Source organism: Apodemus sylvaticus, chromosome 5 (assembly GCF_947179515.1).
Source record: "Apodemus sylvaticus chromosome 5, mApoSyl1.1, whole genome shotgun sequence".
Taxonomy (NCBI): domain Eukaryota; kingdom Metazoa; phylum Chordata; class Mammalia; order Rodentia; family Muridae; genus Apodemus; species Apodemus sylvaticus.
This window is the reverse complement of record NC_067476.1, coordinates 72,479,145-72,504,027: the sequence shown is the minus strand read 5'-3', so window position 1 is coordinate 72,504,027 and position 24,883 is coordinate 72,479,145. Positions and strand designations below refer to the sequence as shown.

The 24,883-nt window shown below is 39.2% G+C and overlaps 1 protein-coding gene across 3 annotated transcripts in view; it reads right to left on the bottom strand.

Annotated features, from left to right (window-relative positions):
* Window positions 1–24,883, bottom strand: part of Celf1 (CUGBP Elav-like family member 1) — a 76,431-nt gene that overhangs the window by 33,641 nt on the left and 17,907 nt on the right. The gene's annotated exons all lie outside the window — the stretch shown is intronic.

The window sequence follows — 24,883 nt, the reverse complement described above, 5'->3', positions numbered from 1 at the left end:
TTTTAAAAACCCTGGTTTAGTATCACTCATTAGGTAGTCATGGGCAAAATGTTTACTACTTCTGAATCTTTAGCAGAAATCAAAAGGAACAGTAAATATTATATATTATAATGTATTATATAATAATAGTAATATTCTGAGCCCCCAACCTCACCCTTACCATGTAACCCTGGCTGTCCTAGAATTTGATATGTAGACTAGCCTGGCCTCAAACTCAGCGATCCACCTGCCTCTGCCTTCAAAGTACTGGGATTAAACATGTGCCCCACCACTAATGCCAGTATCTACTGGCCTTTCTGATCAAATAAAAACCAAAAAACCCTGTCTATTAGGGTGCCTATTAAGGACACCAATTCAAACCACAAGGAAGGAGAGCTGAATGTAAGCTAACTCTTCACCCCCTCACCTCTGTAAGGCCTAGGGGCTATAACAGTTCAGTGCCAACTTACCTAGCATGTATGTGTAACAACACGGCTTTAATCCCTAGTGTCAAAGGGTAAAAACACTGTTGCTGAAACCAAGCTGGATAAAAGCAAGAATAAAATTCCAGTATGAGTGAGCTGTTGAGATGGATATTCTTAGCAACCAAGGCAGATGTGTGCTCCCTTCTCAATTTAGCTCTATGTCCTCCTAAACAACAAATTCAATATTTAGGCAATGATTCTAAGGGCCCTCAAATTTCACAGGCTTCCTTTCCATTTTTATCATTGGAGCTGTCTTACTTCAAAGATTTCAGGTCGCCCAAGCTCAGTTCACAACACAAGAAGCTTTGAAGAATGCTATATTCAACTTATAAAAGAAGTAAAATGAAATGGGGCTGGTGCTACATGCCTGTCATCCTAGCATTTGGAAGGTAAAGGCAGTTCAAGGTGACCCTCTGCTGCATAGCAAATTCAAGGGCAGTTAGGAACAACAAGAGACCCTGTCTCAAACAATCGAAGTAAAAACTCACAAATTCTTAAATCACAGAAGGATAGCATATTACAAGGTAGTTCTAATCAGTAACAATAGCTGATGCCTATTTACACCTGACCCAGGAAAGCTGGAGCTAGGTTTTCTCCCCAAAATTTACACACAACCATTCCAATACTAGATCTTTAACAGAGAATGGTTTTCATACTTTGTCAAAGGTCTCTGAAGATCAACTCTGCAGATGGAAGTAGTAAAAGTACACCCAACTCCACTACAAGGTGAAACATAAAGAAGTGTTACCCAGAAGAGTCTACAAATACTACAGTCCAGTCCACCAGCCCTGTAGACTGTAGGTACGAACCCCAGCTGGAAGGTCTGTTCTCTTACAATTGCTGGAGCTGGTATTATCCCTGATCCTAAAGTTATATGGCCCAAGAAATAACTTGATGAATCTAAAGTTAAATTAGACTTTTTAATTTAAGAATTAATTTAAAAAAGACTCAAGTTTCAAGGAATTCTGCTGGTTGTTGCTCTATTTCTTTAATTCATTAAAAACAGAAATTCTGTGAGTTTGAGGCCAGCCTGATTTACAGAGCTAGTTCTAGAACAGTTAACATTACACAAATCCTGTCTTGAAAGCAAAAACCAAATCAAAACTAAAAAATTCTATATATGTCACTTTAATTAGAATTGCATTATCTACCAAAGAGAAGAGTACTTAAACATGGAGGATGGAACTGAACCTCCGGGTACTGCCCAATTTCTGAAAGGATATATATTTCTTATGATACTTCCATTAAACCTAGGGCTAAGAAAGACTTGATTTTTAACACTCCTGACAGAATTTTTATTCAAAAGAATTTTCTGAGCCGGGCAGTGGTGGCACACGCATTTAATCCCAGCACTTGGAAGGCAGAAGCAGGCGAATTTCTGAGTTAAGGACAGCCTGGTCTACAGAGTGAGTTCCAGGGCTATACAGAGAAACCCTGTCTCTAAAAACCAACAAAAAGTTCTCTGAGAGCTGCTTAAGTTTTTAAAGAAAGCAGGGAGTAGAGGCCCTACAATTTCTGTACTTCTTACATTGCTATTAAAATCCACTTTATGATTTACAAAGCACTGTTGCTTCAAAATCCTCTAATATGTAAATGTTACTCCTTGGGGAAGTGTCTCTTTTAGGCATGTCCCAAGAGTTAGCTCAGTATAATTAAATTAAATGAACTTGTAGGAAAAGAAAAAGAAATAATTTTTAATTAATTCAGTTTTTAAAGGCTTATAACACTAAGCAATAGTAAAAATTATGAATGTAAAAATATTCATACAGATATTAAGGAAATTAATAACTAAAAAAAGTCAGTTGTTCAAAGAAAATGACTCTTAACTGAAAAAACAATCAGTTTACATATACTCCCATGAGAGACAGGGTGGCAGAAGTAGTTTAACTCAGGGTCTGCTGTTAAGAGGGTTAACCTATCCTCTGCCTCCTATGCCTTTCATTCTGGATATATCTTATTTCCTTTTGTTGTTGTTTTTAGGACAGGGTTTCTCTGTGTAATAGAGGCTGTCCTAGAACTCACTCTATAGATCAGGCTAGCTTTGAACTCACAGATAACTGCCTCTGCTTCCCTAGTGTTGGGCTTAATTCCCAACTTGGCTTATTTCCTTATGTCTGTTTTGTCTTAAACATTTTTTAACCTGTTTTTTTGACAGGTTTCTCTTATCCCTGAATACTAGAACTCACTCTGTAGACCAGGCTGACCTCAAACTCAGACCCACCTGCCTCTGCCTCCAAAGTGTTGGGATTCAAGGAGTCCCACCATGCCCAGGTTTCTAGCCCTTTTGTTTGTTTGTTTGTTTTTCAAGACAGGGTTTCATTGTATGGCCCTGGCTGGCCTCATACTCACAGAGATCCACATGTCTCTGCCTCTGGATTGCTGGGATTAAAGGTAAGCACCAACACTAAGCTTCTAATGTCTCTCTGTCTCTCTCACACTTATTTTATATATGTGAATACACTGTTACTGTCTTCAGGCACACCAGAAGAGGGCATCGGATCCCATTTCAGATAGTTGTGAGACATCATGTGGTTGCTGGAAACTGAACTCGGGGCCTCGATGAACCATGCCAGCCCTTCTAGCTCTTTTTTAAAGACAACAACCCAATGCCTGATTCTGACATGGCTGGAACAAGCAGCATTAAACACAGGCACTTGGTGTGCTGAAGCACGCTTTCAATCCTATCACTCAAGAGGCAGAGGGAGAGGCAGAGGCAGGCAGATTTCTGAGTTCAAGCCCAGCCTGGTCTTCAAAGTGAGTTCTAGGAGAACCAGAGCTGTTACACAGAGAAACCCTGTCTTGGGGTAGGTTGGGGTGGGGTTGAAAAATCAATAAGTATTAAGCAATATAAATGAGGAAAGCAGACTCTAGAGAATAGCACACCCTGCATTTAGAATATCTCAATGAATAAATTTAGTATAAAAATGGAAAACTAGATTAATAGAGAAAATTGTAAGAGTAAAACCCATTACTGAGCAAAAAACAAAACAAAACCAAAAAAATGAAAAACAAAAACACCTAAGAGACAAGTCCAAATAGCTGTCTTAATTGACATAAATAGGAAGTACAATGATAGGTGATCGTATTTTATATGCTTGCTCCAATAATCTATCTTTGAAAGAGCAACAGCATGAAGTTTGGTTATATAAGAGCAGAAGGGATTAAGGACTGACACTGAATTCTAAAAAGAAAACCTACATCATTAAAAACCACAACTTATATATAAGGAAAGCTAAAAATGAAAATATTTAGAACAGCCATGAGCTCAGACTACCTGCTGATCATTAGATGACAAGAGGGATACAGAAAAGAAGCAACTGACGTTCACTTCAAAGTTCACTTCAGCCAGGAGAGCTGAAACCTTTAACTTAAAACATTCACACTAGAAAACATTTCCATCTCAGAAATTGAGTAGTACTTCTGGGGCCTAGAAAAGGGCCTGGGGCTTAAGAGACTGCAGATTGGTTTCCAGAATTCTTGTCTGACAGCTCTCAATTGCATGTAACTCTAAAGCCAGAGAATCCAACGCCCTCTTCTGATCTGAGTACAAGTATGCACACATGATCTTTTTTTTTAATTGAGTACTTTTTAACATAATTAGACACTTTACTAGGACTCCCAACCCAGTACCTTGCATGTATAAATTAAGGTAACCTGTGTTAGTAATTACCTCTGTAGCATCTTACTTTTATTTTTTGCAAAATTATGAAAGAATAATTTTTGTTTATTTTGTGTGTGTGGTTTTGTTGTAGTAAAAATGTGAAAGAATTACTTTAGACCAAAAGGCCTTTCTGAGTTTTTAACAGGAATTAGACAATGGTGGAATTCTGAAGGGGAGTGTGTGTGTAAAGTGAAAAGAAATACATTTTTAAAATTACCTCAAATCTAAAATAATGCATAAGAAGAAATGTTCAGTGTGCAAGCTGGTAAATTTTTCATGAATTATATACTTAGAAAATATGAAAAGGCAGAATAACCAGAATTTATTCTAAAATGATAGTTTTGTTTCCTTCCTGTTTTTTTAAATCATTCCTCTTCTCATCCTTCTTGATCAGCACTAAATACAAAGATTAACAGAGCCTGCTCTCTGCTTAGTCTCTGCCTCCCGCCTCCCCCCAGCTTGTTTGCTGTTTGAGACAGGGTTTCCCCGTGTAGTTCTGGCTATCCTGGAACTCACTTTGTAGACTAGGCAACCTCAAACTCAAAAGATTCTCCTGCATCTATCAGCCTCTTGAGTGCTAGGCTCAAGGGTCATTTTAAAACATCAACTGGAAGTTGGAGAATCAAAGTTTTAAAAGTCTGCAAAAGATTTTCGCCCCCAAATCTCACAACAAATAACAAGTCTTGGAGGTTGACTTTCAGTCAGTACAGTTAGGTAATTACAACATTAACTAGAATAATCATTGTTGTTTTCTTTTTGTGTTTGAGATAGGGTCTTTGTATCCCAGACTAGCCTGGAAACTATGTAGGAAAAATAACCTTGAACTCCTGACCTGCCTACCTCCCTCCACCTCCCCAGTACTGGTAGTCATGCCAAGCCAGTGTAATTTATAGGGTGATGGGGATGGAAATTAGTGATCTACAGGTTCTAGACAAGCACTCTCTCAAGTGAACTATTTATGGAGCAGGAGGCTACAGAAAATAGAGAGAACACTATTTCCCCCAAAGCAAATTCCCTAAATAGGTAGGTGCTTGGCATAAATTTTTTAAAGGCAGCCAAGTTTCTGACTTTGTAAATGTATTTTGGTGGCCCTAGGGTGGTGGTAAACCAAAATAATCGAAAACGAGAAAGTAATTGAAGGTAAAAGCAAAGAGAGAAACCACAAAACCAATCTGCCTTATTTTTAAACATTATTGAACAACTTACAAGTAGAGATTGATTCTGTACTGCCCCAGTTCCTACAAACTTCCATTTATAACTCCTCCCAGCTGCACTTTTGTCTAGATACAGTCAGAGTACTGCTCAAAGTCATCAAGGACAATGTCTATCTGACAAGTGTAAGAATTTTCAAACAACAAGCTAGACCTAGAACTACTTTCTCTGAAAACAAAAGTTCTTCTTAACTAGATCAAAACATGTGCTCAAGTTTGTTTGTTTCAATTTCTTTTTCAGTGATTCAGCTAGTCAAGCACTCAACTAAACAATTTTTTAAAAAGAAAAAAAATTGAAATAAGGTTTCAATAAGTTAGTCAGGCTGCCCTCCAACTTGCAATCCTCCTACCTCATCCTCCCAAATAGCTGGGATTAACAGAGTTCTCTGTTTCCATATCGACCAAATTAATTTATAGTCAATAAAGCAAAGATATTTCCAATAATTATAAAAGCAAAACTCATACTAAAAGTAGCAACAAAAAACTTGTAAAACCAAGGCATAATGGAGCACACCTTAACCCTAGCACTTGGAAGGAGGAGTAGGCAGCTTAAGCCTGTACTATACCATCAAAAGCTATTAAGAGGAAAGTAGGATCTGGGGGCTCAAACATATAATCCTAGTATTTGATAGGAAGACTGGCTTAAATTCAAGGCCAGCCTGAGCTACAAAATGAGACAGACTCAACAAAACATTATTAAAAAGGGATCTGGGGACTTATTCAGAGGTAGATAGCCTCAGCATAGGCAAAGTCTAATGTTCAATTCCTAGCACAAAAGAGAAAAAGTTACTTCAGCTTCCAGCTGGAGAGATGGCTCAGCAGTCAAGAACACTGATTGCTCTTCTGGAGGTCCTGAGTTCAAATCCCAGCAATCACACAGTGGCTCACAACCTTCTATAATAAGATCAGACATCCCCTTCTGGTGTGTCTGAAAACAGCTACATACTCTCAAATAAAAACATTAATTTAAAATATATATAATAAGGTCAGCCAGAACTCTTGTTAACAGGGGTGTGACTTGGCTCACAATAAATTCATTTCTCTAAATTTGTTTTATCTATAAAGAAGCTTAAACATATCACAAAAGAGACCAAATGCAATCAAGTTGTTGCACCAATTTTTAAAAAAAGATTTATTTGGCCAGGCGGTGGTGGCATACGCCTGTAATCCCAGCACTCTGGGAGGCAGAGGCAGGCAGATTTCTGAGTTCAAGGCCAGCCTGGTCTACAGAGTGAGCTCCAGGACAGCCAGGGCTACACAGAGAAACCCTGTCTCGAAAAAAACAACTCCAAAAAACCAACCCCTCCCAAAAGATTTATTTATTAATTTTATGTATGAGTACAGCATTGCTCTCTTCAAACACACCAGAAGAGGGCATCAGATCCCATTACAGATGGTTGTGAGCCACCATGTGATTGCTGGGAATTGAACTCAGGACCTCTAAAAGAGCAGCTGGTGCTCTTAACCGCTAAGCCATCTCTCCAGCCGCCCTGTTGCACCAATTTTTAGGTGGAAGTAAGAAATAATAGAAAAGACTTGCAAAAAGCATTCTTTTTTTTTTAATTTATTTATTACTATATGTAAGTACACTGTAGCTGTCTTTAGACACACCAAAAGAGGGTGTCAGATCTCATTATGGATGGTTGTGGCCACCATGTGGTTGCTGGGATTTGAACTTAAGACCTTTGGAAGAGCAGTCAGTGCTCTTAACCACTGAACCATCTCTCCACCCCCCACCCCCGCCCCGCAAAAGCATTCTTTTCTGTTCCCTATGGGCACATTCCACATGTGCACAGACAGGTGCATGCACCCACCCCACCCCTACTCACACATCCAGAGAGAGAGAGAGAGAGAGAGAGAGAGAGAGAGAGAGAGAGAGAATATTCTTTCATAAACCAGTAAGAAGGCTCACTTGTAAAAAAGTACTTGCCATGCAACCCTACCAATGTGAATTTTACCCGTGGAACCCAGGTAAGAAAAGCTCTACAGAGACTTATGACAGACAAAGCTTTAATCTAAAAACAAAGACTAACATTAGACTTTTCCACAATATCCTGTATTATTCAGTCAACTCTGACATGCTCTTTATTTCTCTGTCCTATCTATGAGAAGGACAAATCTAGTTGAGTCATCACTGCTCTTCTCTGGTGCATTTTCATTTCCACCCACTTGTGAGGCTCATCAGGTCTGCACCATATGTTGGTGCCATGTAGAATATGGCAGAATATGAATAATATTTTTTCTTTTTGGGGGGAAAGGATGTTTCAAGACAGGGTCTCTCCGTGTAGCAGCCCTGGCGGTCCAGAAGCTCGCTTTATAAGCCATGCTGGCCCCAAACTCACAGAGCTCTGCTTGCCTCTGCAGACCCCGGATCTGGGACTAAAAGGGGTGCTGTGCTACCACCTGGCTACAATTTTTTACCAAAAAAATACTGTCAAAGTTGCTCTCAAAATTACCTTGTAATCCTGATGTCTCTAAGGAATTATCCCATACAACCCCCTGGAAATGGTTTCATAATTATTTTTAAGTAAGGTCAGAGAATTTCTTCTTTTGCATTTATTTGCTTATTTATTTGACAGGCTATTGCTATGCAGCTAAGGCTAGACTTGAAGTTGAGATGCTCCTGGCTCAACCTTCCAAGAGCACAGACACGTGGTAAACTGCTGGCTTCAAAAGCAATTCTTCAGTACTTTTAGCCTCATTTTCCAGATAAGTAAACCAGAGAATGGATTCAGTAATTAATTCCACAACTAGGCAGTGGAGCTGGGCTTTCTTGAGTCACTATGTTATAGCTTTAAAGTATATAAAGATTTTTATTGAAAAGCTCAAAGCATGGGCTAGAGAGATAATGAGGACACAATGAGAAGACCAAACCTAAGGATTATAGGTATAGACGAGAGCGAGGATTTACATCTTAAAGGCCCAGTAAATATCTTCAACAAAACTGCAGACGAAAACTTCCCTAACCTAGAGAAAGAGATGCTCATGAACATACAAGAAGCCTTCAGAACTCCAAACAGTCTAGACTAGAACAGAAAGTCCTCCCGGCACATAATAATCAAAACACCAAATTCACTAAACAAAGCAAGAATATTAAAAGCAGTAAGGGAAAAAGGGCAAGCAACTTATAAAGGAATACCTATCAGAATTACACCAGACTTCTCACCAGAGACGATGAAAGCTAGAAGATCCTGGGCAGATCTCATACAGCCCCTAAGAGAACACAAATGCCAGCCCAGGCTTCTATACCAAGCAAAACTGTCAATCATCATAGATGGAGAAACCAAGATTTTCCATGATAAAACCAAATTTACACAGTATCTGTCCACAAATCCAACCCTACAAAAGATAATTGATGAGAAATGCCAACACAAGGAGGAAAACTACACCCTAGAAAAAGCAAGAAAGTAATCCTCTTCCAACAAACCCAAAAGAAGATACCCATACAAACATAAAAATAACAGGAAGCTACAATCACTATTCCCTAACATCTCTTAACAATGGACTCAACTTCCCAATAAAAAGACATAGACTAACGGAAGTATTTCTCATGTAAATCTTCAATTTTATCAGAAAATGTCTGTAATTCCCCTTTTAATTAATTTAGTAATTTTTTATGTCTTCCATCTTATCTATATTATTTTTCATGATAATCTTCAATTTTAATGTCTTTCTATATATTTCCTCTATTTTATCAGAAATGTTTTCAATGTAAATCTTTGCTTTTATCAGAAATGTTTCTAATTCCACCTTCAATTAATTTAGAAAGTTTTTATATCTACCATTTTACCAGAAATATTTTCCACGTAAATCTTCAATTTTATCTGAAAATGTTCATAATTCCACCTTCAATCAACTTAGAATTATCCTTATGCCTATCATTTTATCTGTATAATTTCCATGATAATCTTTAATTTTAACATGTTTATCTACCTATTTTCTTCAATTTATTTCAGAAATATTTTCCATTTTGATAAATCTTCAAGTTTATCAAAAAATGTTTATAATTCCACTTTCAATCAACTTAGGAATCCTTTTATGCCTACCATTATTATATCTATATAAAATTTTCCATGATAATCTTCAATTCTAACATGTTTTTCTACATTTTTTACAATTTTATCAGAAATATTTTCCACATAAATCTTCAATTCTATCATAAAATGTTTCTATTCTATATTTCAATTAATTTAGCAATGTTTTACATGTCTACCACTTTTAATTTTTTAATTTTTAATTTTTTTAATTACTCTTTAATTTTCCATTAAAATTGTCAATTTTAATGTGTTTATCTGAAATATTTTTCCATGTAAATCTTTAATTTTATTATAAAGTGTTTTTACTTCCCTTTTCAATTAAAAACAAAACAAAACAGCCCAAAGATGGGCTAGAGAGATGGCTCAGAGGTTAAGAGCACCAGCTGCTCTTTTAGAGGTCCCGAGTTCAATTCCCAGCAACTACATGGTGGCTCACAACCATCTGTAATGAGATCTGATGCTCGCTTCTGATGTGTCTGAAGACAGCTACAGTGTACCCACATACATGAAATAAATAAATATTTTAAAAAAAAAAAGGTGATCAGGATCTATTTATATAATGGAAAAGGATTGCACATGGCTTGAATAAAAACAAAATCTATGGGAAGATAAACAGTTGTAGAAGTGGACTACTGGTTGAATTGTTTGCAAGTAGATGTATGACTTGTATCATTTAGTCAACAGATAGTGTGTGTGTGTGTGTGTGTGTGTGTGTGTGTGTGTGTGTACAAGGTCTCCCTAGGTAATCCTAGCCTGCCCAGGCCTAGATCTCATAGAGATATGCTTGTCTTTGCCTCCCAAGTGTTGAGATTAAAGGTGTAAGCTACCAGTACCCTAACACCTACAGAAATTTCTTAAAAGATTCCATGAAGCATTAGGTTAGCAAGATGGCTGACTGCTTAGCATGAAAAAGTACTTTGCCACCAAGCATGATAGTCCGGGTTTGATCCTGAAAGACATGAAGAATCAGCTCTTCCAAGCTGTCCTCTGGTTTCCATGGAGAACTACAGTGTGGTGCACACATGCTGTTTAAAAACACAAACTATACAGTATAATATAAACATCCCAACTTATATAGTGCTGCAAACAAACATTTTGGTCTTGTACTTTTTTCTTGCTTTGCCTAAAACTCATTTGTACAACCAGCCACTGTCCAGTAAACCAGCACTATATATATCACATGTGAACTGGATAACTGTATCACGCTGATTGAAATTATTCTGGCAACTCACCTGACACTCAGGCAACCTTAACTACAAGCTTTAAGTCTTGCCTATTTTAAAAGTTTAGAGCTGTTTTCAATCACTCAGCTGTGTATCTACATGTACATTTTCTTCAGTCTTTCCTGCAAAAGCAAAGTACAACATTAGCTGAATTCCAGTAAGGAAAGCAAAGGACTGGCTAAGTTCATATTTAAAAAGCAAGTTCTATAAATAAAGCTTTTGTCTTACTCCCTCAAGAAGAAATCAAAGCAGCTTTAAGTTTAAACAAATAAACAAACAAACAAATAGTACAGAAATATGATACAGCTCTAGAAGCAGGAAAAGGCCTGGAATCCTGTTTCTCACACTGCATATTGCTCTCCCTAACCTCAGTGGAAGGTTTAGATTCAATTGTAGGCTTTATCATCCTGTTTTTTCCTTTCACTTACTCCCATACTACCCAACAAAACAGGATCTTCTCCCTACACTTGCTCATTCACCTTTCAGGCAGGCATGTGCAAAGCAAACAACACGTACCCACTCTTCCACAGAACCTACCTCAGAACTTCTACCATCTCCCAAACCCTGACCAAGCCAGCAGCCAAGAAACCTGCCTGTACCATCTGCTCCCACCTCTTCCCAAGCACAGGCACTCAAGCAGGATGCTCCCATATGGTCTTATCTTTGCTGAGAAGCAGGAAACTTCATTCAGTCTTTCTGTTTTGGCCCATTTCAGTAAAATCCAAATAAATAACGCCCCTCTTTCCCTTACACAAATTGTAGTATTTGTTTATAATGTCCCACTACCTCTTGTGGTTCATACCTGTAATCTTCAACATCCAGTAGGATGAGGCAGGAAAATTGTGAGTTTAAGAGACAGTCTGGGTGGGCTAATGAAGTGAGTTCCCAGACATGATAGGCTATAGAGACACTGTCTCAAACACCAGCAACAAAAAGAAAAAGTATAACTCTGCTTTCATTAATCAGTAAGTAGGGCATTTCTAAGGATGAAGACTGGAAGAACATATTCTGAGTATCTTTCTACATTATTGCTTTTTGAAAAGTACATTCAATTATCATGCCTTCATCACTTTCCAATTATGTTCCTAAAAGAGCTTCTCACATGTAAACACTCATATAGGATTTGCAACATCTCCTTCAAATCACCCCTTAAAAATATCTTGGCTGTTTTACAAAATTAAAATTGTCAGTGATTTCATTTTCACAAAAACTAGTTCTTTAGAAAACAGGAGCTCTGACAATGAGAGAGAGAGAGAGAGAGAGAGAGAGAGAGAGAGAGAGAGAGAACCCAAGGCTGGAGAGATGGTTATGGTTACGTGCCCTTGGGGCATTTTTAGAGGACCTGAGTTTGGTTCCAACATTCACATCCTAGGTGGCTCATAATGGTCTGTAACTAAATCAGGGACTCTGATGCCCTCTTCTGGCCTCCACAAGCATTCATTACATGGGATACACATTCACAGAGATAGTGAGAGGGGGGACAGGACACATATTTTTTAAAGTCCACTATTTTAGAACAAAGGAAACCACACATAAAGGACCTGAAAGGGCCTGTTCTCTGCCTTAAGTTGTTATGAATTAGCTAATCATCTATGATTTGCATTAGAAACAAACCACATACATCCAAGGGGAAAGTGCAATCTTTAATTTAGAACTCCAAATATTTTGCCAGGAGGTGGTGGCACACTTGAATACCTTTAATTCCAGCACTTGGGAAGCAGAGACAGGCAAATCTCTGAGTTCAATGCAAGCCTGGTCTACAGAGCAAGTTCTAGAAAAGCAAGAGAAGCCCTGTCTTGAGGGGAAAAAAAAAATCTAAGGTTAGAGAGATGGCTCAGTGGTCAAAAGCATTGGCTTCTATTCCAAAGGACTCAGGTTCAATTCCAAGCATCCACATGGCAGCTCATAACTGCTTCTAACTCCAGTTTCAGGGGATCTGACATCCTCATACAGACATACGTACAGGTAAAACACCAATGCACATGAAATAAAAATAAATAATTTTTAAATTTTTTTTTTTTACAAGAGTGGGTTCTGTTTTGTATTTATCTGAGACAGGGTTATGCTACACAATCCAGACTGGCCTGAAACTTGCTATTTACTCCATGCTGGCCTCTTAATTCAAGATCTTGCTGCCTCAGCCTCCCAAGTGGTGAAATCAGTCATGCGCAACCACATCTGGCTATTTGGGATTTTGTTCTTATTGTTTAAAAAAAAAAAAAACAATTATTTGATTATTTACCTGTCTAAATCCATTCTTTATGGTATTTGTTTATAACATCCCAGATAGAATGATGTTTTTGTTATTCTGGATGGCTATCACATGGTCAACTACAAACTCCTTTAGTATCACTTCTTGTGAACAGATCCCTGTTATCCTAACAAAATTCATAGTTCTGGACTAGGCAAAGCTTGCTTGTCCTTCCATGATCTCTCAAGAGATTTATATAATACAGACTGGGGCATTGGGGGGAGGTTAAGGAAGGAAAGGGCTGAAGATATAGCTCAGTTGGTAGAATGCTTAACTAGATACACAAAGCCCCGAGTTTAATCCCCAATATCCACAAGCTCAAGATGGCGTTACATATAATCCCATCATGAGAAAGAAGTAGCTGCAGGACCAGGTGGAAGGTCATATTTGACTACATGGTAAATTTGAGGCTATGTCTCAATGGAAAAAAAATGAATAAAGGTGTGTATCTGTGTCATAGATTGTAGCTCAATGGCAAAGTGCTTGTCTAGAGTGCATGTGACCCTCAATTCAATCCCCATACCAAAAACAAAGCAAAACAAAAAACAACCAAACAAAACCACCCCATAACATATTTACTACAAACCTACGGACATAGATATTTATTATAACCTACCACTAACTCTAAGTCATAATAGCATTGTCTATTTCCAGTTTTGGTGCTAACCAGGTAACTTTGTGAATACTGATTTTTCTTCTTAAAAATGTTTATCATCACTGGGAGGAAAAGCTGCATATCATGCAAGTGTGTGTAGGTATAAGACAACTCTGTGGGGTTGGTTCTCTCTTTCCACATTTACATGGGTTCCAGGGATCAAACCCAGCAACAGGCTTCTGCAGCAAGCACCTTTACCCACTGAGTCATCTTGCTAGCCTCTTTTCTTTTTGAAATATAGGCTCATGTATCCCAGCTGGCCTTTAACTCACTGTACTATTGAACCTTCTATCTCTACCAAGGTGCTAGAAGCAGGCCTTCAGCATCATGCTTAGCTTATGAGGTGAGGGTTTCCTGAATGCCAGATAAGCACTCAAACAACTGAGCCACACTCCTAGTCAGCTTTGTGAAACTGTTAAACATCTTTATGTATTTTCTTATATAAAAAGTAGACATGCTGGGCGGTGGTGGCGCATGCCTTTAATCCCAGCACTTGGGAGGCAGAGGCAGGCAGATTTCTGAGTTTGAGGCCAGCCTGGTCTACAGAGTGAGTTCCAGGACAGCCAAGGCTACACAGAGAAACCCTGTCTCGAGAAAAAGAAAAAAAAAGAAAAAGAAAAAAGAAAAGAAAAGAAAAAAACTAAAAATAAATAAATAAATGAATAAATAAATAAATAAATAAATAAAAAATAAAAAGTAGACACAAGGGCTGGAGAGATGGCTCAGTGGGTAAGAGCACTGACTGCTCTTCCGAAGGTCATGAGTTCAAATCCCAGCACCCACATGGTGGCTCACATCCATCTGTAAAAAGATATGATGCCCTCTTCTGGTGTCTGAAGACTACAGTGTACTTACATATAATATATATATCTTTAAAAAAAAAAAGTAGACACAAAAACAGTATGTATTTACAGCCTGTTTGTTAGGACTCGAATGTATAACATGTAAATCACAGAAAATGCTCAAATAAGTATTCATTACTGTTATGCTTCTACATGTTAAATATGGCACCAGTAGAAGATAAGTACCTTATAAGTATCTAAAGATTAGAAAGTTCTAATCTTTAGCCAGATTATTATATCTCTTCAAAATGGTTGCATGTGTAGAAAGAAAAGATACAAATAAGAAGTTAAGTACCTCTATTTGTAAGGGATATTATCCTATACTTAACAGACCCTAAGGATTCCATCAGAATACTCTTGGATCTGCTATACATTTAGCAAAATTAACAGGATACAAAAACCAACATGGAAAAGCCAGTAGTGTTAAGATTGGAAAATGGCTCAACAGTTACAAGCATTGGGTGTACTGCCAGAAGATCTGGGCTCATTTTCTAGCTGGGCTCATTTTCTAGCACCTACATGGCAGCTCACAACTATCTATGCAATTCAAGTTCCAAGGGGTTGAACATCTTCTACTGGCCTCCCCACATACTACATTCACATGGTTCAGACATACATACAGGCAAAATATCCAACAGTTTAAAATTAAAATAGGTGAGGTCAATAAATTCAGTAGCAATATTTCTCATTAAAAAGAGGAAAAGGAAGCCGGGCGGTGGTGGCACACGCCTGTAATCCCAGCACTCTGGGAGGCAGAGGCAGGCGGATTTCTGAATTCGAGGCCAGTCTGGTCTACAGAGTGAGCTCCAGGACAGCCAGGGCTACACAGAGAAACCCTGTCTCGAAAAACAACCAAATCCAAAAAAAAAGAAAAAAGAAAAAAAAGAAAAGGAAAAGGGGGTGGCTAGAGAGATGGCTCAGCAGTTAAGAGCATTGACTGCTTTTCCCAAGGTCCTGAGCAAATCCCAGCAACCACATGGTGGCTCACAGCCATCCTTAAGGAGGTCTGACACCCTCTTCTGGAGTGTCTGAAGACAGGTACAGTGTACTTACATATAATGAATAAATAAATCTTAATTTGTTTTGTTTTGTTTTTTGTTTTCGAGACAGGGTTTCTCTGTGTAGACCTGGCTGTCCTCGAACTCAGAAATCCACCTGCCTCTGCCTCCCAAGAAATAAATCTTAAAAATTAAAAAAACTTTAAAAAAAAAAAATTTAAAAAAAAAAGAGGAAAGGGAGAATGTGTAAAAAGGCAATGCTTGGCTAATAGACCAGCCCCCAACTGTGTCTGTTAGCATCCAGCAGGTATACAGTGTTTCTCATTACTCAATATTGACCACTGGTCCTAAGTGCAGCTCTATAATAATAATAATAATAATAATAATAATAATTTATTTCATGAGTGTCTTGTCTACAAGTAAATATGTGCATCATGTATGTGACTGGTGCTCATGGAAGTCAAAAGAGGTTGTCAGCAGGTGATTGTGAGCTGCCATGTGAGGCCTGGAAATTAAACACAGATGGTATAGGAAAACAGCCAGTTCTCTTTATCACTGAGCTATCTCTCCAGCCTATTTTCTCTTCTTCCTTGAAATTTATTTATCCCCTTAATTATATCAAATAAGCTTGTAGAAGCTTTCAAAATGGATACACATAAATAAGGCCAGGAACTGGCCATAGGAGCACATGCCTTTAGTTCCCAAGACCTGGGAGGCAGCAGCAGGCAGATCTCTAAGTTCAAGGTCAGCCCAGTCTACAGAGCAAGTTCCAGGATAGTTGGGGCTACAGAGAGAAACTTTCTCAATAAATAAATAGCCACCAAGAACAATAATAAAGGCAAGAAAATTACAAAAAATTTAAAAGACCAAGAACAAAGAAACCACTGTAATGTAGCGTGAATGTGCTAACTATGGTATCCGTTGAGGAGACTAAGCTGTAAGAAAAAGTTGAGTTGTTGGCCAGTTGGGTCTTACATAGTGAGTTCCAGGGCAGTCAGGGTTACTTATGATATGAGACCCTGTCTCAAACAATAACAACAAAGAGCTGTCACTGATTTTGATCTTTAACAAGAGCCCCTACCTAATAGTTCATGATATCAATGAGAAAACAGTAGAAATGAGATGAGTACAAAGAGGAAGATTAAGTCAACATGCTGTTATAGTCAATACTTTTAGAATGTCGAGGTATACAGGACCCAGAGACCCCACCAGACTTAGTCTTTAAAGACAGAATACACATCAGTGAATAGCCACATAATTCTGCATGTATTCCAACCCAGACGCATATGGAGTCACCTCAGTAAAGCTGTTTATCCAGCATTTAAAGTCTTTTCATCTCCGAATAAGCCATAGTTATAAACATGTGCAGCAAACTGTCTTGTCCCCACTCAGCTGACAAGTTCTATTCCCAGCTCTACAGCCTGTGACTCACAGGGATGAGGTGGGGGAAGGAAGTCAAAGAAACCAGGAAAACAAAGAGCTTCTCTTTATTTAGATGGAATGATCAAGACTGGAATTACCTGATTAAAATAATCTCAGAGCAAGCCAACAAAAGTCTTCTTTTTAAACAGTATCAACCTTAGTAGCTTGGAAAAGGTCCTGAAAGCTATCGATCGCTTCTCCTCTACTCCCTAAATAGGTATGATGTCACAGGACATTACAAGGCATGTCAGGCAAAACTTTGCAAAGTACTATGAATCTAGACAACAGCATAGGTATCTGGGAAACCAAAAATAGCCAGATATTCTCTACAGCTCTTCTTAGCAAAAGGCAAATTAATAGTCCTACTGTACCCACTCCAAAGAGATGCACATGAAATCTTTTAAAGCTAGTTTCTCAGTTTTATACTCAAAATTTACATCAGAAAATTATGTTCAGTCCCACTCTTAAGAGCTGAACTTTGTGACTGATCACAAAGGACTTCTTCAGTGAGTCATGCTTCCAAAGCAACTCAGAAACCTGCTGACACTAAACCCACCAGCCTGGCATCTGCTCAAGATACTATTAGCTGGCTACAGACCTTTTCTCTACCCAGTTCCGAAATTCTCAATTTTCTATAATTTGTACTGACAATCCTAAACAAACCAAACCAAAAAAGACAAGTAAGTCACCTCTTTTACTTGAAAACCTTAGTCCTCCATAGAAATGTACACAGACAGACAGATGGACGCACGTTAAGAACACAAACTTCAAGCCCTGGCTGAATCCTGAGCAGGTCTGAAGCAATGTGGGTGCACAGGATAACCGCACCGCCTAGCTAGTGGGCTGCTCCTGCTGTTGCTGTACAAATATAGAAAGCTGCAAAGTGGAGCAGCAGCTTCCGCAGAGCACCCTCTGCTCCACACTGAGGGAGGAGCAGGGAACTGAGCAGCTTTACCCATACATGGTTACTGAAAGGGGGCCATCAGTGAAGGGGCAATTATCTCTCACACATGCATTCTGTTCACACATACCATATAAAAAACAGAAGCACTCGGGCTTAAAGGAAGGTTTGAGAGGTTCTATCTCAGTCAATGAGTGCCCCAATAATTACAGTCACTATTCTAAGATCCTCAGCTTCGGGAACTGAAAAGACTGGGGGGGGGGGAGTGGGGGGGAGGAACTTTACTAGGTCAGATTATTGCTAGAACAGCAACAGCTATGGGGCTCAATTTATCATTTAAATCGAGAAATGAAATGCACAAAAACAGGCTGCTACCTCCCAGCCTTAACTGTTAGTTAAGTAACAACTAACCTGCACTACTCTTTGATCACCCTAACTCTCAAATTGTTGGGGATGGTCTGATAACTTTTGCTCTGGTTGATACAAATTATTTAAATACATTTCTCAGGATGTTGGCTTATATAATCAAGCCCAGTATCTGTTTCCAAAATTGTTTCACAAAGCAATTAAGATTCACCTCACTGTGAAATCCATGAATACTCAATTTCTGACTACAGATAGGAAATGGAGCAGGCAACTAAGCAGGTATCCAGAGCATAGTGTTTATACAGGAGCTGCTATACTACAAATGGAAACTGTACTAACACTGACGACCTCTAACACTTCCTATGTCGCTCCAGGATAAGATCAACCAATATTCAGGATAGTAAAGGCTGACATTATTTGACTAGAGCCAAAGCAGGAGGAGCAATGCTACCCACATTAAAAGAGAGCAGCTAGGCAGTGGTAGAGCACTCAGGAGGCAGAGTTTGAGGCCAGCCTGGTCTATGGAGTGAATTCCCGGATAGCCAGGACATCACAGAGAAACCCTGTCTCAAAACAAAAAAAAAAATTGTAGTGACTGGAGATGACTCAGTGGTTAAGAGTACTGGCTGCTCTTCCAAATATCCTGAGTTCAATTCCCAGCAACCAAATGGTGGCTCACAACCACCTGCAATGGGATCTGGTACCCTCTTCTGGCATGCAGGTGTACATGCTAATAGAGCACTCACACATAAAATAACTAAATCTTTAAAAAAGAGACAGAAGAGAGAGCAAAAGCAGCCTTAAGAGTTTATTCCATGGAGCCCACCTACACACTTTCACTAAGTTCACCTACAGTGTCTTAAACATAGGGAAATGCCGATTTGGAATAGACTTAAGTTCCTCTGTTCCTGGATTTTTTTTGGGGTGTGTGTGTGTGTGTGTCTGTAATGTCAACCTAAAATGTTTTATGAGATTAATATCATATTACTTACAGTTCCTGACTACTTTAGAGAAAAACATTCTAACAAAAGAAAAAGAAAACTGGGCATGTTATAATCCTGGCACTCAGCAGTCCCTACACACACACACACACACACACACACACACACACACACACACACACACAGACAGAGACAGTAATTCAGCATTCACTCAAACATTTCTCACCTACTACTTCAGGAAAATATTCTTCCACTTCCAACATTACTAATTAGTCTTTTGAATAAATTTCAAACCACTATTTTAAACAAAGCAAAAAACAAAATAAGAATAAACTACTTGAGGTAGAAGTAGGAGGCTCTAGAGCTCAAGGTCATCCACAGCTGTACCAAGTCCGGAGGCCAACCTGGAAGGACTAGAAACACTAGAAACACTGATGACTTGATAGTCCTTGGTAAGGAAACATTACTGTATCATTCTGTCAGAAAAGAACTCCTGAGAAAGAGTATTAGCTTCTCAACACAGGTGAGCATGTGATTAGGCTATCATAAAAATCCTAAGTAGCATTCGCCCCCTGCCAAACATCTCCCTAAAATTTACAAAGAAAATATCAAATTAAGACATAATAGCTCAACATCTTTACTTATTTATTTGCAAATTAAGTTTTTGGAATTTTGAACTTTTATTTTTCACTGATAACTTAATGAGATGAAACAACAGCAAACTTGAATTCCTAATCCCACTATATCTCAATCGCTGACTGATATCTCTTAACATAGAGTGTCTTGAGTACTTAATTTTTAAGAATCAGAACAGCAGCTGGGCGATGGTGGTGCACACCTTTAATCCCAGCACTTGGGAGGCAGAGGCAGGCAGATTTCTGAGTTTGAGGCCAGCCTGGTCTACAGAGTGAGTTCCAGGACAGCCAAGGCTACACAGAGAAACCCTGTCTTGAAAAAACAAAAACAAAAACAAACAAAAAAACAAAAAAATCTGAACAGCTTTAACAGCTTTGGTTACTTACAGTAGCTTATGGTGGATATGCTATATTTTATGTAATGCAGTTTTAATCACTACATATCTTGCTATGTGTAAGCAATTAAGCAAAATTAAACACAAAAGCCCATAATTACATACAGCAAGGATAATTAAAATATAATCTCAAAATCAAAATGGCCATAAGGAAGTCATTTCGTCTCTCTGAACTTATTTCCTCAGTGAAAAATAGGATAAGACCATATCAGAGTTCTATGCTGAAAGCCCACAGACTTGTTACTAATAGATACTTCAAATAATCCAAAAGCTCCCTCATATTACGCTCAAAATTACTTACATAATATACCAATAGGGGGAGGGATGTCAGGAGAGACTCAAAACTAGATTTCAGAACCTGCAACGGAGCTTGAGCAAGATGAGCTCACCTGTAATTCCAGCAGACTGGTGGTAAAGGCGAGGCAGCTGCAAGCCTGAGGCCACCCTTGTCACTCTACTCTTGCCTTGAAGCAAAAAAAGTAAACTGGGAATGGTGACCCATGCATGTCTTTCAGAAGGCAAAAAGAACTGCTCTGAATTAAAAGCTAGCATAGGCTACTGTACAATAAAATTTTGTCCCAGGATAAAATAAGTAACGCAAGACAATACAGAGGGTTGGGGGGTGGCTTGAAACTAAAATGAAAGAAACTAATAAAAAAGCAAAAGAAAGTTATGAGCAAGGAAAGAAAGCTATGAACAAAAAAAGTGTTCCATACCTCAATTAATAAAAACTATTAGCTGTGCATATACACACCTTATCTCAGCACTTGAGAAATGGAGGAAAGAAAATCAGGAGTTCAAAGCCAGCCTTGTCTAAACACTGAATTTGAAGCCAGCCTGGGCTCTTTGAGATCCTGTCTCTAGGGGGGAAAAAGATACTTAAAACCAAAATTTAGGCCAGGCATAGTGACACAGGCCTTTACTCCCAACACCCAAGAAGCAGAGACTCTGTAAACTTACAGAAGCTCTGTAAACTTGAGGCCAGCCTGGTCTAGACAGCAAATTACAGGCCAGCCAGAGCTACATAATACAGAGAAAGAGAAAATGTCAAAATCAAACCAAATCAAACCCAAAGCTAGTTATGGTAGCACATGCCTTCAATCTCAGCATTTGAAAGGGAGAGGCCAGTTTGGTTTACATATGTGAGTTCCAGGCCAACTAGAACCATATACTGAGAACCTGGGGGTGGAGGGTGGGGATGGAGACATGGATGGACATGGTACATAAGGACACGGGGACAAGCAGGACGATGGATAGACCAGGCACACCACACACACACACACACACACACACACCAGCCTTTGTCTAAAACAAACAAAAAAAAGTACCCAGGGATTTAAGCCCTAACATTTTGGGGTTCTCATAGCAACCTAAACCAGTATGCTGAACATACTGTATATAAAGCACATATTTGGAGGCTTAGCTAGTAAATTCAAAATATGACATATGTGCGATGTGGGCGACATTATTCTGAGAACTTTAAAATCTTCTAACTTTCATTTTACAGTCCCAAAGATGACATAATAGCCAACTATGCAGAAGGTGCAAGCTCAAGCAAGGGGTACAAAAAATAAAAAGAAGCACAGAAATGAAAGATAAGAAATTTCACATTATCAGAAAAATAAATTTCAAATGTGGCTCTCTCACTGTGAATCAGCCTGTAAATGGAGGCTTCAAGTCAAGGCTAATAGGCAGAAGATATCAAGATATCCTTTAGGATATTCTTCAGTGTGTGCCCAATCAAAAGAAGGCACAAAGTCCAGATAATAGAGCAAATATGGCTAACTATATGGTAGAGAAAATGGTGTTTTCTTTCTAGAAGCTCATAGCACATGGCTGTTTAGAATTCAAACACAGTATCAGCTGACCCTGGTAATAGAACACAAAAGTATAACTAAATCCCCAGTACAGGAAAAAGAAAGGGAAGAGGAAAGATAGCCGGCTCCTGAGCTAAAGAGTAAGTATAGATGGGTGGGATTAGGAGGCTCAAGCTTTAAGAACAACTGGTGAGGACAGGAGAGATGGCCTGCAGTTAAGAGTACTGGCTGCTCTTTCAGAGGATTGGGGTTCAGTTCCCAGAACTGACTAACAACCTCTGTGAGTCTAATAAACTCCAATTCCAGGGACTCCGATACCCTCTTCTGGCATGCACAGGTGCTGCACACACATGGCACAGACTTACATAGGAGCAAAACAAGCATTCATAGACATTAAGGAAATAAATCTTAGAAAAGGAAAGGAAGACGTTAGAGGAGGAGGATGGAGAAAGAACAAAGAACAGCTGGGGCTGAAGCTCAGTGGTAGAGCACTTGCCTAACAAACATGATGAGGCCAAGAGCTCAATCCCCAGGACCTCCTACCACCACTGGAGAACTACTGGGACTACAAAGACAGAGCCAAGAGATAGCACACCCTAGTTCACTAAGAAACCAATAAGTCACAATACCTAATCCACCCACCTACCTAAAAAGAGCTCAAAGAGAGGTAGGTATGGGAGCACATACCTATAATCATCTATAATCCCAGTATCCATTCCCTCAACACAGACAGGAACAAATTAAGAGCCCAGTCTGAGCTACTAAGTGTCCCTGACCAGCCTAGAACATATGGCAACTCTTTGTCTCAAATAGCAAAACAAAACAAAAAGACAGGGCTGCTGAGGCTTGGCAGGTAAAAGGGGAAGAAAATAAAGCCCCGTAGGTGGGCGGTGGAGGCGCACGCCTTTAATCCCAGCACTTGGGAGGCAGAGGCAGGCGAGGCAGAGTTCGAGGCCAGCCTGGTCTACAAAGTGAGTTCCAGGACAGCCAAGGGCTATACCGAGAAACTCTGTCTCAAAAAATGAAACTGAACCAAACCAAACCAAACCAAACCAAACCAAGCCCCACCACAAAGCCCAATGGCCTGAATAAGATCCCAAATTATGGCACAGTGAGTGAAAGGACAAAACCGTCTTTTTCAAGTTGTCCTCTGTCTCCACTGGCACTCACACACTAACACTTACATATCCATACGAATAAATAAATGTAATAAAAAGAGGTAGATAGTTCCAGTCCAGCTTACTAGGGAGATCTTATGTCCAAAAGAAAACTCATTGGTCAAATAAGACTAATGGTATTTTAGAGTTTGGGAAAGGAACACTTTAGGTGAAGGTTAGGTTTTAAATTCACAACTGCATCTAACTAAAGTATTCAATTACCTTGAACACAAGACTAGTGCTGTGTTCATCAACTTCCAAAATCTTTAAAATTTAAAATGCCAAGAGTGGTGGCACTTACTTATAATGTCACCACTTGGGAGAGGAAAGCATGGGGACCAGGAGGTCAAGGTCTGCCCCAGTTACAAAGCAAGTGTACTGGCTGGCTTTATGTGTCAACTTGGCCCAGGCTGGAATTATCACAGAGAAAGGAGTTTCAGTTGGAGAAGTGCCTCCATGAGATCCAGCTGTGGGGCATTTTCTCAACTAGTGATCAAGAGGGGAGGGCCCTTTGTGGGTGGTGCCATCCCTGGGCTGGTAGTCCTAGGTTCTATAAGAAATCAAATTGAGAAAGCCAGGGGAAGCAAGCCAGTAAGAAACATCTCTCCATGGCCTCTGCATCAGCTCCTGCTTCCTGGCCTGCTTGAGTTCCAGTCCTGACTTTCTTTAGTGATGAACAGCAGAATGGAAGTGTAAGCTGAATAAACTCTTTCCTCCCCAACTTGCTCTATGTTCATGATGTTTGCAAAGGAATAGAAACTCTAAGACAGCCAAGCATAAAACTATCTTGGGTTACAAGATACCCTATCTCAAAAAACAAAAACAATTAACAACAAAGCCAAACCTGAATACATCGGCAGAAGCAGAAGGCTCTTAGCAGTCTGAGGCTTGTCTAAGCTGCACAGTGACTGTCCCAGAGTTAGAAGATGAAAGTCTGGGCTGGGCAGTGGTGGCGCACGCCTTTAATCCCAGCAGAGGCAGGCGGATTTCTGAGTTCAAGGCCAGCCTGGTCTACAGAGGGAGTTCCAAGACAGCCAGGGCTACAGAGAAATCCTGTCTGGAAAAAAAACAAAACAACAACAACAAAAAATAATCTGGATCGGAAATCCATAAAGCTTCAAAGCTGGGTTTGCTGGCACACACCTGTAACCCCAGTCAGTACTCAAGAGATGGAGATAGGAGCATCCTAAATTAGAGGCTAGCCTGGGCTACATAAACAAGATTCTTGAATAATAATCACCTTTCTTCTCTTTTTTATAGTACTAGTAGTCCAAGCCAGGACCTCTATATGCTAGATAACCGCTATAACCACTGGATACATTCCTAGCCTTGCTGCATTTTAATTGCAGCACTCTCTATTCTATTGAAGACAGGACTGCCAACTGCATTTTCACTTTGGTTTTCAATAACAAAAAGATAAACACATATCCGTGTTTGTTTAAGGTAGCAGATATACATAGCCCTATTTCCTTACTGTACCTTTACAAGCAGCTCTAAACAAGAAACATGGATTAAAGCAGAAACCGTCACTGATCCGGTTATTAAGATGACTTGCATAATAAATGATGTGACAATCAAAACTGGACCTAAAGACCCTACCTCAGTCAACAATTCTAATAATTACCTGATTTAACTTGTTCTCAAACCTTTTTTAAAAAAATAAATGTACCTACTTTAGCTGGCCTCAGACTTCCTATGTAGCTGGAGCTAGCCCTCAATTCCTTATCCTCCTGCCTCAGTATTGTCATGTACTAGGATTTCAGCATATAACAACATATTCAGTCTAAATGTATCCATCTTTAAACAAAGATGAAAACACCTAAGCAGCACATAAAAACACAGAATAACTTGCCTGATTGGTTTCTGATTCTGCTTTAAATATATTTCAAATCCAGGTGTGATGACAA